Source organism: Mesoplodon densirostris, chromosome X (genome assembly GCF_025265405.1).
Source record: "Mesoplodon densirostris isolate mMesDen1 chromosome X, mMesDen1 primary haplotype, whole genome shotgun sequence".
In the NCBI taxonomy this organism is placed as follows: Eukaryota; Metazoa; Chordata; class Mammalia; order Artiodactyla; family Ziphiidae; genus Mesoplodon; species Mesoplodon densirostris.
Window position 1 is genome coordinate 11,523,898 of NC_082681.1, and position 17,638 is coordinate 11,541,535.

The window sequence follows — 17,638 nt, forward strand, 5'->3', positions numbered from 1 at the left end:
GATTTGGCCCAGAGAGAGGTCAGAATAATTACCCCTTTTAGATGGCATCTTCAAACCATCAAACCTTAGGTGTTTTCTGATTGTTACTACATTGATCTGGTTGTCAGGAGATATGCCTTCTAGTCCTGCCTCTGACTTTAAAATACTATGTGTGTTTGGGCACGTTATTTTCAGGACCTCAGTTTCTCCATTGGTAACATGAAAGATTTGGACCAGGTTATCTCTAAAGCCTTCTCAGAAGCTAGACATGCTAAACTTCTGTGATTCCAGCTGATTTCATCTCCTCTTATGGTACCTTTCTGAGATATGTTGGTGAAGGACTCATTCTCAAGACTATTGAATGAATAAATAAAACAAAAACCAAAACTATGGCATATCAAAGCTGTGGCTTTCAAAAGTCCAAGTGAAAGCGAATAATACAGATGTATAGATGATCCTACCTCTCTATTGTTGTCATTTGTTTTTCCATTTTTACCTGTAGTTCAGGATAAATATTTTAGAGTGAAATCTGGAAGAGCTGAATGAACACATTGTGATGTTACAGCTTAAGAGTATTGATAGTAACTGGTGAAGTCAAGCTGCAGAGCAAGATTTCTAGCATGGGATTTAAAAACAAAAAACTATTGTTCTTCTGCTCCCTTGTGGAAAGTTTGGTGTACTACAGCAATGTGTCATGCATCCCATGCAAAACAGGTACCCTCAGCCCTGAAGAGGTTAAAGTTTTCTCTGTAAGAGCCCAAAGTCCACTCTATATTGCAGAATATTTTGTTATAATTTTTAATTTTATTACCCTATTTAAAACATGTTTTTTTCTGCACAACTTCAACTCAGGGTTCTTCAGGGATTTCTAAAATTCTTCCTGAGAGAGATCCAGTCTTGAAGATTTCTGTAAAATCTAAATGTTTATAGTCTCCAACCCTGCCAATGCTTATTTAGACTGTGTATAAAATAAAAATCACTAGTTGAAAAACTATCCATTATCATGTTTTTGAGGAAATCAGTGTGTTCTGACTCTGAAATACAGGTTGATTAAAGAAAAAAAAATATATAGAAAGGTACAAAGAAAAATCACCAATATTTCCAACAACCACTATTGAATCTTTCAGTTCTTTTATTACAAGTTATTTTTCTAAACATATTTACCATTGTTGTACAAAGTAAGCAATTAGTAAACAGTTGCTGAATATATAGGAATATATATATATATATATAAGCATTTTCTCTTTGTATTAAATGTCCCTTGTAAATATAATTTTAACCTCTTAAAATATTTATTCAAATTAATGTGTAGTTAAACATGTCTCATTATGTTTTTATGGTACATGATAAATCTTAAGATAGCTTCCAGAAAGTTTATACTCTTTTATATCCCTACTGGTAGGATATAAAGTTATACATCTCACTAAACCCTCACCAAAACTGAATAATATTATTTATGTTTTTACTAAATTGAAGGATGGAAATGTATTTCATTTAAATTTCCATCCTTTCAGTTATCCACATATGTGTTTATATATATATACATACACATATATGCATGTGACCTGCATACACACATATATAGGAAGGTGATGTGACTGGCATTTTAGTTTTGTTTATATTCTGCTCAAGTTTTAAGATTTTTGTATAAGCAAACATCCATATTTTCATTTGTAATTTCTTCCATTGCTTTGAAGCTTTAAAAGTATCACCATCAGCAATTTGATAATCACTTGTATTTTTTTATGGTTTGATTTTTTAAAAAATCACTCATATAATATGAGCCATACTAGAAACTTCACATGAAGCATTCTTTAGGTATACAGTAAATATTCATTTAAATTTAACATGTTTCAGGGGAAACCCAATTTCTTCATAGGGTCAAGTATTATCGCAGCATATGTGAAAAATCAGGTTATTAAAAATACATTTTTTTCTTAGAAAACATCATGGTGCATAGGCTAATCATTTCAAAGTCCTACAACCTGATTAGCATTTCTTAAACATAGCTGGTATTATCTGGACTCTTCCTAAACTGGCACAAAATATGAAACTACAAAAAGAACTTGGAACCTGCAGCCATTCAATTTTGGTGACTAAGAAACCAACAAGTTAGCCTCAAGAAACTTCTAAGACTATTTCTTCATCTCCAGCTCTTTTAAAGTGTATGAGAATGTAGATAATGAATTGCAAATAAAATATTGCTCATAAAGGAAATTACTTGAGAGATTTCAAAATGACCAGCTAACTTGGTTGATAACTCCATAAATGCAGGGAAACATGATATTAGTATTAGTCAAATGCAGTATTAGTCAAATCAGTATTAGTCAAATTTCCCTGTTTCTGCAGGGAAACAGATTACCTGTTTCTGTGGAATTCAGTGTTTTTTAGGTGAGGTGTAAGGCCCAGTATTTCACAGATTTTTTCCCATTGAATCTTGCTTTCATTAGACTGAAAGGTGGATTCTAACAGATAAATTAATCAACAAGGAGAAAGTGCCTAAGGTATATTTTGCTGGGCATAGACGAGATAAAAGAGGATTATAAAATTTGCTCAAGCAGAATGCAATAACACTGAGTGCTTATTATGTGCCGGGTTCTGTGGTAAATTTATATGTCAGCTTTTAATCCTCCTATAGCAACTGTATGAAATAGCTACTATTATTATCCGTTTAACAGCTGGGTAAAATGATGCTTAAAGTTGTTAATTAACATGTCCAAATTCACGCAGTTGATAAAAGCCAGAGCCAGTGTTCAAACCAAGGTCTCTGTGATGCCACCAGTTTTAAACTTTTACTATCTGTGCTATATTTCTGGGGGGTAAACATCTGTGAGCCAGATTAAATCTGCTATAGAAGAAAGTTTTCATTAAAAGTCTTGAAGGTAGAACTTGAATAGATAAAAAGAAGAGAGCATAGTATTTTTTTTTTAAGGGGGAACAGTGAGACCAAAGGCAGGGAGGTATGAACGAACACATAAGGGAAGTAAAAAAAAAAAAAAAGGCGAAGAACTTTTTTTTTAACTGTATGCCAAATATTTTACTGTTTTTAAGAAATCCTGTGCTTTTAAAACAATTTTAAAAACATACGAAAGCACAAAAGGAAATTAAAATCATCTATAACCCCACTTCTCAGAAATATATAAACATGGATTTTAATACTATCATATTGCATATAGAAGTTTATAATGTGTTTTTATTTTAATATGTCACTCATGTTTTATATCCCTACTGTATTAATTATATACTTATTTTTGTTAGAAATCTAATTGACCTCTTATAGATATATAATGAAAACATACACCAGATTTGGTTTATTTTCATTTTTCCTTGCAATATTAACAAATGGTTAGTTACTCAGCATGGATTTTTGCCTTTTATCAACACAGTGAGTCCCTGAAAGACTCTTGAGTCACTGAAAATGTTTTCCTTTGCATATGGTATTACATCTGGTATTCCTTTGTCAAGTCTCTTTCAACCGTTTGGATTAATTTTGTTTTAGGTAGGGTTTTCCATTAGCTCACTCTATTATTTTTCTTTTAATAGGTAGGTTTCACCCATTTTCATACTGTCTTGCTTCTATTATCTTGTTTTAAGCTTGCTAATTTTAATGTTTCTTACAATTTCTTTTCTATTCTAATTCTTTTTGTTGTCCTGATTGTTTTCTCCTCCTCACCCTCTTATTCTGCAGCTTCTTCCTCCTTCAGTGCTGAGTAGCCAGTAGTCCAAATAAAGTTCATCATAAAATTAAACAACAATAATTTTTAAGACAAACAAAATTTGGAACATGTGTTTAAGTCTATAAAAAGCCTAAGGCAATAGATCTGTTTTCAGAAATTGTTTTATTTTTTTCATAAAGTCCAAATCAATGCAGCATTAGTCAAATCAAATTAATTGGTGGGAACAGATTCCAAATCTGTGAAAAATTATTTTACATGTAAAAAAATGGCAAAAATGATCACCTTGAATATTTTCCAAATGTAAAATCAGAATTATTTATAAGTTCTACAGGGTTCATAAGTATATAAATTAATTTTTTAAAAAATTCTATAAGGATTTACACCCCACTGATAAATTGGGATGGGGAGGTCAAGAAATATGTTATCTCTTTTGTATGACATTTTTATAATTATATCATAATGTACTGTGAAACTTAAAGATTGTGAAATAAGAGTGCACAAGGTTATACCTAACCTGTTTGAAAGAAGCTTTATCATTTTCAGTCACTAAGTCATGGAAAAATCCAACAATAATTTTTCATGAGAAAAACAGAGGTCTCGAAGCATTTGGGAGTAGGCATTAATTAGGCTGGGTTCTAATCCTCTGATTTTCTCCAGGAAGCAGCATGATATCATCCACTATGCACTTAACCATCACATACCCAGTGAGAAGTACAGGCAGAGCAAGGTAACACTTCCAGTTTTTAGGATGGAAACAGTGAGGAGTCTTAAAATGACTTCCCTAGAATCATCATAGTATTTACTGGAAGTGATCATGTAACTGAATCCTAGGACACTTGACTCCTTAACCCTTATACATACAGAATGTGTTAGTTTAACCAAAGGAAAATGTGTCCATTCTTTTCTCCATAACACTGAGGTATTATTTTTATTGCTTAGATATTAAAGCCACAAACAGTTGAACATAAGTTTTTTGAATGAAGTTATAAAAAAGTCTTTATATATATTGAATTCCCTCAGGTCTATACAGAAAAGGCAATATTTTATGTTCTCCAGTCTTTTTTTAAATTTGAAATAGAAACCATTTAATTACAAAGAAAATGAGAATTTTCCAAAGCGAAGATGATCTCAGGCAGTGACAGCATAACAATACAAATCCTTTGAAAGATGTGTTTAAGAATGCAACCTGGGCCTCCCTGGTGGCGCAAGTGGTTGAGAGTCCGCCTGCCGATGCAGGGGATGCGGGTTCGTGCCCCGGTCTGGGAGGATCCCATATGCCGCGGAGGGGCTGGGCCCGTGGGCCATGGCCGCTGAGCCTGCGCGTCCGGAGCCTGCGCGTCCGGAGCCTGTGCTCCGCAACGGGGGAAGCCACAACAGTGAGAGGCCCGCATACCGCAAAAAAAAAAAAAAAAAAAAAGAATGCAACCTGACAAGTCCTTGTACTCCTTTCTTACTGTTCTATTTCCCAAAAAGGGAATATTGCTAAGAAATAATTCACTGGGTTCTCCAGAAAACCTTTCAAATACTCTACATTGGCTCTGTCATCATTAGACCCAATACGCTTAGGTAAACTAAGTAAATACCAATGTGAACCTCAGACTTCTGTGAATTGTCACTTTAACTTTAGGGTTTGACATGCTAAAGCATATATTTTCTTATTCTGGGATCCTAGCCTTGTATTTAGGACATTTTTGATACGGAAGCTGTTGGCGGGTCCTCTCTGTCGTCATGTTTCCTACAAAGTAACTTGGAAAACTAGGCATCATGAAAAATTCGAAACAACAGTAGGAAGTCCTTGCATTTTGTGGGAGGACTTCTGTGCCTCTTGCCGCTTCAAAGGTCTTGGGAGACCCCACCTGGCTCTGGGCACCTGAAGCCATCAGAGGAGGTAGATGCCCGGCTTGCTGGGTTTGAGGCTTGTGTTTCCTTCTGCCTGAGAATATTTTCACATTTTTCCATGGTTGATAGACTGTTATTGGAATCGCATATTTATTTAACCTTGGGTTCTGCAAACTTTTTCCATAAAAGGCCAGGTAGCAAATATTTAAACCTTGTGGGCCACACAGTCTGAGTCTGTTGCAGCCCCAGGCAGTAAGTGAATGGATGTAGCTGTGTTCCAATAAATATTTATTTACATAAACCGGCAAATTAGAAAAGAACCATCGAGGGTGGAATTAAAGCATCTGTGATGTCTCCTTTTCCTATTCTTAATCTTCAATGGGTTGAGATCAAGCCAAAAAAACCCAAAAAACAAAAAGGTAAATAAAATAGATTTTTAAAGGAATGAGAAGGGAAGTCTGGGATTTATAAATAGGCCACACTCATTGCTCTTTGCAGGACTCTGTTTACAAAACATAGTATGACACTCTGTCATCCAAATGCTGAATACCAAGTCCTAGTCTCCTATAACTAACCTTCATAAACACTGCTGATACAATTTTGTCTGCAGGTGTCACCTCCCTTCAGTCTATGTATTTATGTTCCTGTTAAAATATATAGTAAACAGGGGAATATTTCTCCATTAAGGAGTCTGTGTCATTTTTGTCTCCGCCACATGACTTTTCACTTACTTATCTGGCTTTTCTGCCAAACACTAATAGCATTTGGACACATGACCACTGCCACATTAAAATGAGAGACAAACGAATGCTTTTTGCGTGTTTATTGCTTCTCTTTGCTTACAATTTTCTGTCCACCACAGTACATAAATAATAAGGTATATTTCCCCTTTAATGGCCCATAAATTTGATTACCATTTGCCTTGTTCTTTGCTTTTATGAAAGTGTTCTCATTTTCAAAATGTTTTGAATAATTTAAAAATTGTTTCAAAAGTGTAACATTTTTCCAAGTGTCATCTAAAACATTTGGGTTGGTTTTACTACTTTTAAGTCTAGTGCCTTAATCAACCTCCATATTTTGAGTATTTACTGTGGCCAAGGCATTATATTAAGCACTGTACCAAACTAACATCTGCCATCCAACTGGAACTAGTTGATAGAAATTTGAGACAAATATGAAAAGTACATTTTTAACCTACCAACAAAATCAGTTAGACATAGGATATTGTCCACAATTATCTGCATACCACGCTCTATTCTCTGCTTTACTTTGCAAATAGAGATTTAGATTTAACATTCTCAATAGCAGATATACTGGTATATTCTGAGAAAAACATCATCCAAACTAGTTATTTGTGTAGTGAAAATAGGAATACGAGCTTCTTTGGTACAGCATGAAGCATTCAGAACCTAATATTTCCTTAGCTCAGGATTGTGCCTAAGTGGAAAATTATTTATGTAGTTGAGATTACAGAGACTACATAATCTTATACTCTTGATTGGTTTTACTTTAACACTATAAAATTAGTATTTCTCATCTGATTATAAAATGATTTTGAATCATCTTTTTAATCACTGCTGCATATCTCAGTGATACATGATACCATTCCCCTTTTTTCAAAGTTTGGGTGTGTCTGTTTTTTAAAGACAAATGTTTTTAGAGCAGTTTTAGGTTCACAGAAAAATGAGAGGAAGGTAGAGAGATTTCATGTATACGCCCTGCCCCCACACAGCACAGCCTCCCCTGCTATCAATATCCCCCACCAGAGTGGTACACTTAATGAGCCTGCATTGACACATCATTACCACCCGAAGTCTATAGTTTACATTAGAGTTCACTGTTGATGTTGTACATTCTATGCGTTTGGGCAAACGTATGATGACACATATTCATTATTACAGTATCATATAGAGTATTTTCACTGCCCTAAAAATCCTCTGTGCTCTACTTGGCAACCACTGATCTTTTTATTATCACCATAGTTTTGCCTTGGCCAGAATGTCTTATAGTTGGAATCATACAGTATTATATATATATATATTTCACTGTGTAAATTATGATACAATAAAATATTTACCCATATCAAGATTTTCCTACACTCAGGATTATTTTCTTAGGCTAGATTCATATTCATGCTGGATGAAAGGGACATCATTAGCTATTTCATTTTAAAAATTGACTATTTTAGTAGGTAGAACGTAGAAGCATATATTGTTACTTTGATGAGAAAAATATGACTTTATATTTAACATTTTTATTTCTTTGATTTCTACTAATGTTGAACCTTTTTTTTCTTCCAAATTATTAGCAATTGATTTTCATAATTGTGCATTATTTGTTATGTCAATTTCTCAATTTTATACAAAGGGTTTTAACATTTTTCTTAAACATTTATATTGAGCTTTTAAAATAAGTTGCCGGGCTTCCCTGGTGGCGCAGTGGTTGAGAGTCCACCTGCCGATGCAGGGGACGCAGGTTCGTGCCCCCGTCCGCAAAGATCCCACATGCCGTGGAGCGGCTGGGCCCGTGAGCCATGGCTGCTGGGCCTGCACGTCTGGAGCCTGTGCTCCGCAACGGGAGAGGCCACAACAGTGAGAGGCCTGCGTACCACAAAAAATAAATAAATAAATAAATAAATAAAATAAAATAAGTTGCCATCTTTATTACATTTCTAAATTTATTGTTTGCCTTTTAATTTTCCTAGTTATATTTTGAAATTCAGAAATTTTGTGATTTATTCCAGTCATTTATATCAACATCATTTAATGATTTTCTTCTGCTTTGAAACTTAGGAAGCCCCCCTCCCCATACTTGAAAAATTATTCATCTCTTTGTTCCTCTAGGATTTTATTGATTAATTAATTTTATATTTATTTCTGTAATCCAGCTGGAATTTATTTTGCTGCATGAAATAAGATGAATATATAAATTTATTTTCCCATTAGCTAAAAAATAGCATGAGCATCATTTATCCCTTCCCCAGTGCTTTATGATGTTTTTCATCATATATTACATGTTATATATGACAAGATCTTTTTTTGAATCATCTAGTAGAGAGGTCTCCTCAAATTTTTGAGCACACATGCCTAGCATGCACAATTTGTGCATGCACCATCAATATATGACTTTGCTTTTATGAAGACCTACACTAGTACCTGTTTGCACTAACCAAAAGAAGTTCTAAGAGGATTTTTGCTTTCAAGAAAAAAGGTGAAAAGTGAAAATAGTGCTCAGTGTTTATTTTGCAGTGAGCTGTTATAGAGGCAACATGCACTCTTAGCATCACCAAGTTCCTTCCCGGGAACCACACATAACATCTCAGCATCCAGCCGTCATAGCTTTGAACTGTGTGGGTGAGCACCTGTGCTTTATCTCCATTTATTTCATGCATCCTTTAGCGAGATGTGTCCTAACGTAATTCCTTCTTTGCTTTATGCCATTTTGGCTTATGAAGGGTTTCCTAGGAACACTCCATTTTTGGATAGTGGGGGAAAGCTGTATTTTTTTATTACATACTTGCACTACTGTCAATCCATATGTTAAGTAACACTTATATTAATTTGTATCTTGAAATCAAGTGAAAACATACTTTCTAATTTTTTTTATCCCACCCCTGGTGAATTTTTTTTGCATGCTACAAACTACTTATCATATGATTTCTATTATTTTAGCTTAATAACAGACTTTTATTTCCCTATATCTAGTTTCTCCCTCAGGATTATTCTTTCTTCAAACATTTATTTGACATTCACTTACATATAAACATGTGTATCATTTTGTAAATTTCCTGAAAAATCCCATTTGGACTATAATTGTACTGTAGTTTCACTCAATTTATATATATTTTTTCCTTTGACATCTTTAGATGGTGTTCTGATTCTCAGTGTATATAGCTTTTGTCATCTTTATGTCTCTTGGTAGGATTTTGAAAATGAGTCTTAAAGATGGTTAATGTTACTTAATCCTAGGCACTGTATATGTGTATTTGCAGGTATAGGGTGACTATATAATTTTATCATCCAAACCATTTCATCATCATCATTATTATTATCATTATCATTATCATTATTATTATTATTATTTGGCTGTGGGATCTTAGTTCCCTGACCATGGATTGAACCTGGGCCCTCAGCAGTGAGAGCGTGGAGTCCTAACCACTGGACTGCCAGGGAATTCCCCAAACCATTTCACTATTGAGAGTGAAAGGGAACACTATTAATTTTAACACTGGGGACAGCAGGGATAAATGGGACTCTTCTAGGGAAACCAGGCCATTTGTTAACTCTGGGAACCTAGAAAGCTTTTCACATTGGAGAACGCAGGTATAGACAGTTCTTGCAATAACTTTTTCTGTGAAGGAGAGGAATAAGAGAGAGTGGTAGATGTAGGGCAACACAGGATCAAATAATGATGTTTATTTTTAATTGAACCTGCTTAAATGTTGATAGGGAGACCTCAGTAAAAATAGAGATGGTCAAACCATATTAGAAGGTTGAGTAATTAACAAAGAGAGGTCTGTGAAGAGGTCACAAGGGGTAGGATTCTGACCAGAGGAGGAGGAGTAAGCATTGTGCTTACAAGGAAAAAGGGAAAGATAACTTCATATGTAAATAAATTTGCAGGTAGAGGCTAGGTAGCTGATGTTATTCCCATCACTTGTCAAAACATATAGGACTATACAATACTGAAAATACTCAAGAAATTTATCAAAAACATCATATGCACCTGTTTTGGAAATGGGATTTAATGTTTTTGTTTTTGTTTCATTCATAATTTCAGTGAAAATCATTACTCATTAAAATAACCCTGCAAATGTATATGCATGTTTTTATAATGTCCATCTATATTTACTGTTATAGTGTCATTTTATCACTTTTCACATTTAATTTTTTGGCCCCCATATGTCTTCCAAAGATACAGTCCTAAGAGAAAGAGTTTACATATAAGTAAGAGGCAGCATACTCCTCTAGTTTTTATTTCATCTCTTTTAAATCCTTGTCACTTCATTAATTGCATTTCTTTGAAAAGGTATGCATAGTTTTTGCTACATTAAGTTGTTATTTGTGCATTCTGCATAGCACTTCTGTTTGGCAGTGTATGTTGTGTTTAGCCCTTGTCCCTTTAGAACTTACTTAGCCTACAAAAGAGACTACCAGAAGACATAGTTTCTTGACCTAGTCTTCCCCTAGTGCCAGGCATTTGTTTACCATCTTCACGGTTTTGTTCATACCTGTTGTATCACCTCTACCATCATTCACTTCACATTTTTCTTTGAATCAGCCCATGACTAATATCTCCACTTACTTTTATTTTGTTCTAGGCAGTACTACCTAGATATCGCAGTTTTGTTGTGCTAGCTATGGTTTTAGAATATGTATACATACTGTATATAATATATACAAAGGCATATAACTATAAAAAAGTAGCATAACAAACCAACAGGGAGATATTTGGGGTGGAATGTTTTTCTTTTCAAATAAACTGGATGGCGTGGCATCCTGCCTATTTCATTTACTAATGGGATCTATGATTTCTCTCTCCTTACTTTTTCTACCATCTACCTTAATTCATAAATGACTAGACTGGATATAACATGTTTATGTTTTGAAGTAAGCCATTTTAAAGCCTTTCTTAGCACTAACAAATAGGCATTTTTTATAAAGGAAAGAGTGCTTAACACCATCTCATTTTATATAAAAAGTCAAAATGATATGCTTTAAGACAGTATCCCAATTTTGAAGGATTGTTTGCCAAGGATAATTTATTGATCCTAAAGCATTAAAAAAGGATCAGATATCAGATTTTTTCAATTTTAAGCAAAATTGATATTTGGAGTTGAAAAGAGAAAGTGTTATTACAGAGTAGATTTTCTTGTGCAACTGATAGTAACAACAAGGATACAGATATCCAAGACTGAAAGAAAATTCTTTGGCCATAAAACGCCGTCAACAGAATCCCTGCTGTAAATCATAGTAGAGATTTTCCAAGTCTCACCAAACACATAAAGGCCATTTCTAACCATTTTATCTGAAATACTGAATCAGATTAATGGAGGTGTCATATTCAAATGTGTTAGCTATTGGAGTTTGCACTGTGGCCTTACAAATTTCAGGACTGAGATGAAGGTCCTTTGAGTTTGCTAGGGAGACAGCATGATACAGTATAACAAGTGTTGAATCTGAAAGTTAGTAACCAGTGTTATCTTACATCACTTCAGCATTGTTTTTGATTAGTTTTGTTGATTATAAAATGGGAACAATAATGATTCTTCTCTAGGTATTTTGTAACATAAATGATAAGATGTATATGCAACAGTTCTGTAAAGTACTACACATCTATACGTTTTCAGTGCTCTGATAATAGTATTTAGCCTTTCTTTGGATGTGGTAGTAGACTTGCAAATTTGGAAGAGACTTTCCCAAGGAGTAGCTTTGCCAACTTCCCACAGCTGTGCACCAGACCTACTGACTTGTTTTCACCAACTTTCATTGCTACCTAGCTTTTAAAGTGTACTACTTTTGCTATGGAACAAAGCCTACATACTTTTACTCATTCAATACAAATTTATCGCTCACCTATCCTGTGAAAGAATGTGCTAGGTGCTAAAGTTTCAAAGGTGAACGTAATGAAATATTGTTTTCAAAAAGGTCAGGATATAGTCATGGAGATAAAGTCATAAACAATTGCAGTGCATTGAGTTCAGGAAAATGAAAGTAAACCACACTGTTGCTATGGGAAAACAGAGGCCTAGGCCACTCAACCTAGGCTGGTTAGGGAAATCTTCCTGGAGGAGGTAAGATCTGAACTTCATCTACTGTGTATGTATCAAATACAGTTCTAAGCGCTTGAGATATATGGTAAGCAAAATTGGGATCGTTCCTGCCTTTGGCACTTATATTCTATCAGGAGAGACAGACAATCTGATAATTGCTCAAATAAATATAAAATCACAACCATGGTAATTGATACAAAGGAGAGGTACCTAGTACTAGGAGACCTTGTAATAGGCATTTTTGTTTTAGTTTCAAGTTCGGTTGGGGGAAGTCTTCCCTCATAGAGTAACTGAGATCTAAAGGATGAATAGGAGTTGATTGGTTTAGGTTGGGCCATAGACTGATTCCAGGCAGAAGAAATAACATATTTAGGAGGGAATGTAGCCATTGGAGTCTTTGAGAAGAACCCAATATATAGCAGCCCTTTCACTGTCTAGGTTTAGAGTAAATTCAGGAGAGAAAAAAAAGGTAAAGGAGTAGGACATAAAGTATCATCTTTATTAATGACAAAGTTGTTATTGGAGAATGTTGCATATGTGTGAGAGTCAAATTCACTTCCTGTTATTGAATACCAGGATTAGTCCGATTTACTTGCCTAGTTAAAAAAGATTGTAGACTACTTATGGTCTCCACAGAAGAGAAGCCTTTTAGGATATTTACAACACGAAGAAACAGAGCATGACTTGAACATTGTGTAGGGTGAGTGGAAAGACTATGTAGAAGGGAGAGGTTGAAGATAATAGAAATGGGGATGAATGATGAACCAAAGTTCTGGAGGAGGCAGGTGGACAGGGACTGGACTAGTGTGAGAAGCGCGAAGGGTCCAGGGCAGAGAGTTTAGGGACACACTCATTCTCAGCATCGTTCAAGTAAAGGGTTGGCATCTGAAAGTGAGTGCTGCTTAAGTCTTGTGCCCAGCACACCTCTCTTGCCTTATCCTAGTCCTTGTCCTGCTGAAGGGCCTGAGATTGAAAGCAGAGAGGAGGTGCTGGCCCTGAGAAAGAGCAAGGATATGTCATCCTCTGAGACTGGAAGAACGACGTGGGAATGGAGATGTATGCAGATAATGGAATAGTGTACAAGAAGTTAAGGGAGAATAGATTGGATGGTCTCATGTTTCATGATGATGAACTAGGAAACAAAGTCAACAGCTTAAAATGAGTACGGAGTGTGAGAGCTGTGCATATTTAGAGCATGCTGACAAAGGAGGAGGGGTACTCAACATGCAGGCCTTTGTTAAGACTGAAAATCAGTCTGTACCACTGATGATGTCCACTTGTGTATAGCTGCCTGGGTTCATGAATGGCAGAGGCATGATATAGCACCAGTCCAGGGAGGAGGTCAGTCCATGGAAGAGGTTTTACAAAGTGAGTATGATGGTGGATAGGAGTAAAAGGTGCTGGTGAGAGAGGAGTTCAGGTGATAAACCTTGGGAACCAGGTATTTTGTAGAGACAGGAGAGGCCAGTAGGGTGATAATTGACTGCGAGAAAATAGTAAGATCAAGGGAGACAATAATGGTCTCAGTGAAGCTGAAGAAGAGAGAGGTGGCTGGAGTCGGGTTGGGTGTATAAGATCTGAGAAGAACACCAGTGATTTATTTGTATTCTTTTCAGCAGATGAGTCTGTTCCAGATTGTTTCTGAGTGAAGTCCTAGATGCAGATGGCTGTGGATGTATAGCAGTGAAAGTCAATGAAGTTTAAAAGATGAAGGAACTGAGAGGCTCAGTGGGTGCATGGTAAGTCCACACAAACCGTGAATTGCCCTAAGATGATGGATGGATTAGATTGCACATATTGTAATCCTCATTCCAAATGGCTGGTGAATATTAGTGCCTCAGGAGGAGGCCTGTAGATGACAGTAATGAGTGGGGTTAGAGCATGATTCAGTGATGTAGCATGAGTTTCAAAGAAGCAAAGCCTTTTTGTAAAAAAAAATACGAGTGTAAAAATATGTGGAATGTTGGATAATAAGCAGGCTCTGATTAAGAAAGCTTCAGAGGAATGGTGTCCTCCAAGGAAAGTCAGGTTTCAGTTGACTTCAGTGAAGAATTTGAGTATGTAGGGGATGTAGGAGCATACCACTGAATGAGGCTCATAGAGGACTTGGTGGAAAGTTTTATTTTTTTTTGAGTGGGAGGGAGTTCCTGTGTCATTGAGAAAAGTACAGAGTAGTATGGAAAGAAGAGTAATAGGGATGTATGTGGACTCTATTATCACAATGACTTGGCTTAAATCCTAGCTCCACCAGTTAAAAGCCCTGTAATCGTAAACAAGTTATTAACCTGAGTTCCTTGTTTGTAAAATGGAGTTATAATATATGCAGCTCATAGGATTATTGTAAAGAGTAACAGATTAATGCATGTTTACTGCTTAGCATGTAGTAAGTGGTAAATAAAAGTTATTATAAGGATCAGTTATTATTATTATTATTATAAGGATCAATAAAGAGATGGCCAAAGATAATAAAGACATGAGGCCTAGTGGCATTAACTGACTTCAGTTCTAAGTTATAATTAGAAGCCTGGGGATGTTTGCATCGTGGTCTAGTATGAGATTCTTAGGCCAGCACTTTGGAGAATGGTGATGGGGCATCAGTGGACATGCCAGAGCTACCAATCTGGTTCACTGGCTTTTCTCCTAGTTGAAGTCATATCTAGGTGAAGAGTTAAGGAGTATGAAGAAAGATTAATTAATTGCCACTTAAAATATGTTCTATTATTATTCTGTGGTTATGGCTAAGTAGAATTGTTTTCTTCACAAGGATTCACTGGGGTTCTAAGCCACAGAAGTGAAGAACTTCTGAGATCTATCATGTGTTGATTCCATTTCCAAAGGAAGTAGTGCAAATACGTAGTTCCCTTAGTCTCGGGAAGTGGAGTGCTTCAATTCCAAAAGATATTTCTTGAACGCTTTCTATGTGCTTAGTATCGATAGCTCTGCTAGATCCTAGCATTATTAGGAGTATATATTACTCACTTTTGATATCCTTCTGTGAAAACCCTGAGTTCTGCTACAGTGTCTGATGGAGAATGAGAAGCAGCAAATCCACTAATTTTGAAAGATATTCTCAGCTTAGAATTAAATCAAATAGAATAGAAAAATCTCCCTCCAGTGTCAGGTTTGAGCTGTATGACCTAAACCCCTAAACTCTTAGCCTTATCTACCATCTCCTTCCTCTATCTTTAAATACTTTTTATTTCTTTTTAATTATGAAATATAACAAAGATGGAGAAAAGTATAGAGGAGAATATTAATAGCTAATACTCCTAGTGTTGACTTTGTACCAGGCACTGTTGTATGTGCTTAACATGTATCAACTCATTTAATCTATAAAACAATGCTACGAGATAGGTTGTTACTATTATTCCTATTTTGCAGATAAAAAAAAGTCTCAGAGAGATAAATATGTAAATAAATATGCAATTTATCCAGGATCACACAGCTAGTAGGCTTAACTGCTTACACTATACTGCTTTTCATGTGTCATCTTTAACAAATCTTAACATCTTGCATATTTGCTTCAGATCTTTCTTATGGAAAAATATTACAGAATAAAGTTCAAGTTCCCTTGTCAAGTACTCCTACCCATTTCCTCCTCTTTTGTCTTCCCAAAGGTAACCACTATCTTGAATTCAGTGTTTATCAATTCCATGGCTGATTCTACAAGTTTTCTATATATATATTTATGCACAAAGAATACATAAATTATTTTGCAGACTTTTTATAGTTTGTTTTTTACTCTTAACATTTTTGAGATGTAGCCTTATTGGTATATAGAGTTGGAGGCTGTTCATTTTTAGAATACTCCAGTGAACATATACTGTACCTATTCTGTTTATACTGTACCTATTCTTCTGTTCCTATCCCTTGCCCATTTTTCTGTTTATTTTACAAGATTTTTAAAGTTTCGCTTTTTCATATCCATCTACTCTTATTTCACTCATCCTATTGTCAGTAATTTCTTTTTTTAAATGAATGTAATTGCTTTGTCTTTTTGATCACCCTAAAAATACTTACGTTAAAGTCTTTCTCTAATTCAGAGATCAGCAAACTTTTTCTGTAAAAGACCAGACAGTAAATATTGTAGGATTTGTGGGCCAGACTCTGTTACAAGTACTGAACCCTGCCATAGTAGTGCAATAGGAGCCAGAGACCATACGTACATGAATGGGCATGGCTGTGTTCCAATAAAACTTTATTTACAACAACAGGCATTAAGCTGGATTTAGCATGAGGTCCACTGGAATGACTGTGCTCTACAACTAATTTCATCTGGAGTAAATTCCTGTTCAGATGGTTGATTTTATTGATTAGTCTTAGCAATATATGTCTCTGTGTATTTTAGATTTTGGTTTCTCTTTAAGGGGAACCTTTTTTTCCCCAACAATTGGCTCCACCCAGTCACAGAGGCCTCTACTCCAGTCCAAAGTCACGTGATTTCTGTGATATCTCACCCTGACAAAAGAGGTGATACCCCTTTCCTCTAGACTATTTATGTTATACATAATTCTGTCATTGAATATATTGTACTCTCTGTTTCTGGCAGGGGAGAGAGGTCGGGGGAGGAATTAAACACATTTTTTTCTAGGATGTTTTTAATTCCTTGGGAACAGGGTCTGTGTATTATTTCTGTATGCCTAGTACTAGCAAAACATTTGTTGGACCATTTGGTATATTTTTCATTATGCGTTTTTGAGGAATGTAAATTTAAAGAAAATAATAAAATTTAGTCAAAATACTTGATTTAAAAAGGTTTCTCACCTTCCAATATTATACACTGTTAACTGTGAAGTAGAGAACCTTAAAAGATATTTATAGACTCTTACTTTCTTACTACTTGGTTAATGAGAATTGACCTAAAATGCGTTCTTCCAATAAGGAGTATTCTGACAGACTCTTAAAGAAACTTAATTAGGGTCAAGACTCTTCCTTTAGTATAATAACAGTGATTATAATTAATAATTGTACATACATTTTATCTAAATACAATTTGTACCCATTTACTTGAGAACCCTTGTACACAGAAAAATTGCGTGAAAAGTTAAAGAAGTCTCAGAAGAGTTTCAACTGAAGTGATTAGCACTGAGGACATAATTGAGAGGCTGTTAAAGGGAATATTTCAAAGAAATGCCTTTCAAATGAAAGTCTTATTATATAGTAGTTAATGTTATTTTCTGACCTAAAAAAAATCATTGAAGGCTTGTTTGTATGCGGTTGATTATCAATTTGCTGATTAGGTTTAATTGCTCATAATTTGTATTCTTTCTCTGCTTAATGCCAATGTCATGCAGTGGACCTTGCCTATTTTTAAGTGGTTTTCACATCAGAATTTCTGTTTTATATTTTGTTAAAGATATTCCACTTCTCT

The 17,638-nt window shown here is 35.2% G+C and overlaps 1 long non-coding RNA gene across 2 annotated transcripts in view; it reads left to right on the forward strand.

Annotated features, from left to right (window-relative positions):
• The window catches only part of LOC132482692 (uncharacterized), a 49,942-nt gene extending 35,952 nt beyond the window's left edge, over nucleotides 1–13,990 (forward strand). For both annotated transcript variants that reach the window (XR_009530936.1, XR_009530935.1), the window contains exon 3: nucleotides 13,884–13,990. This is a non-coding gene — a long non-coding RNA (uncharacterized LOC132482692). The remainder of the gene's footprint in view (nucleotides 1–13,883) is intronic.
• The last annotated feature ends 3,648 nt before the right edge of the window (nucleotides 13,991–17,638 follow it).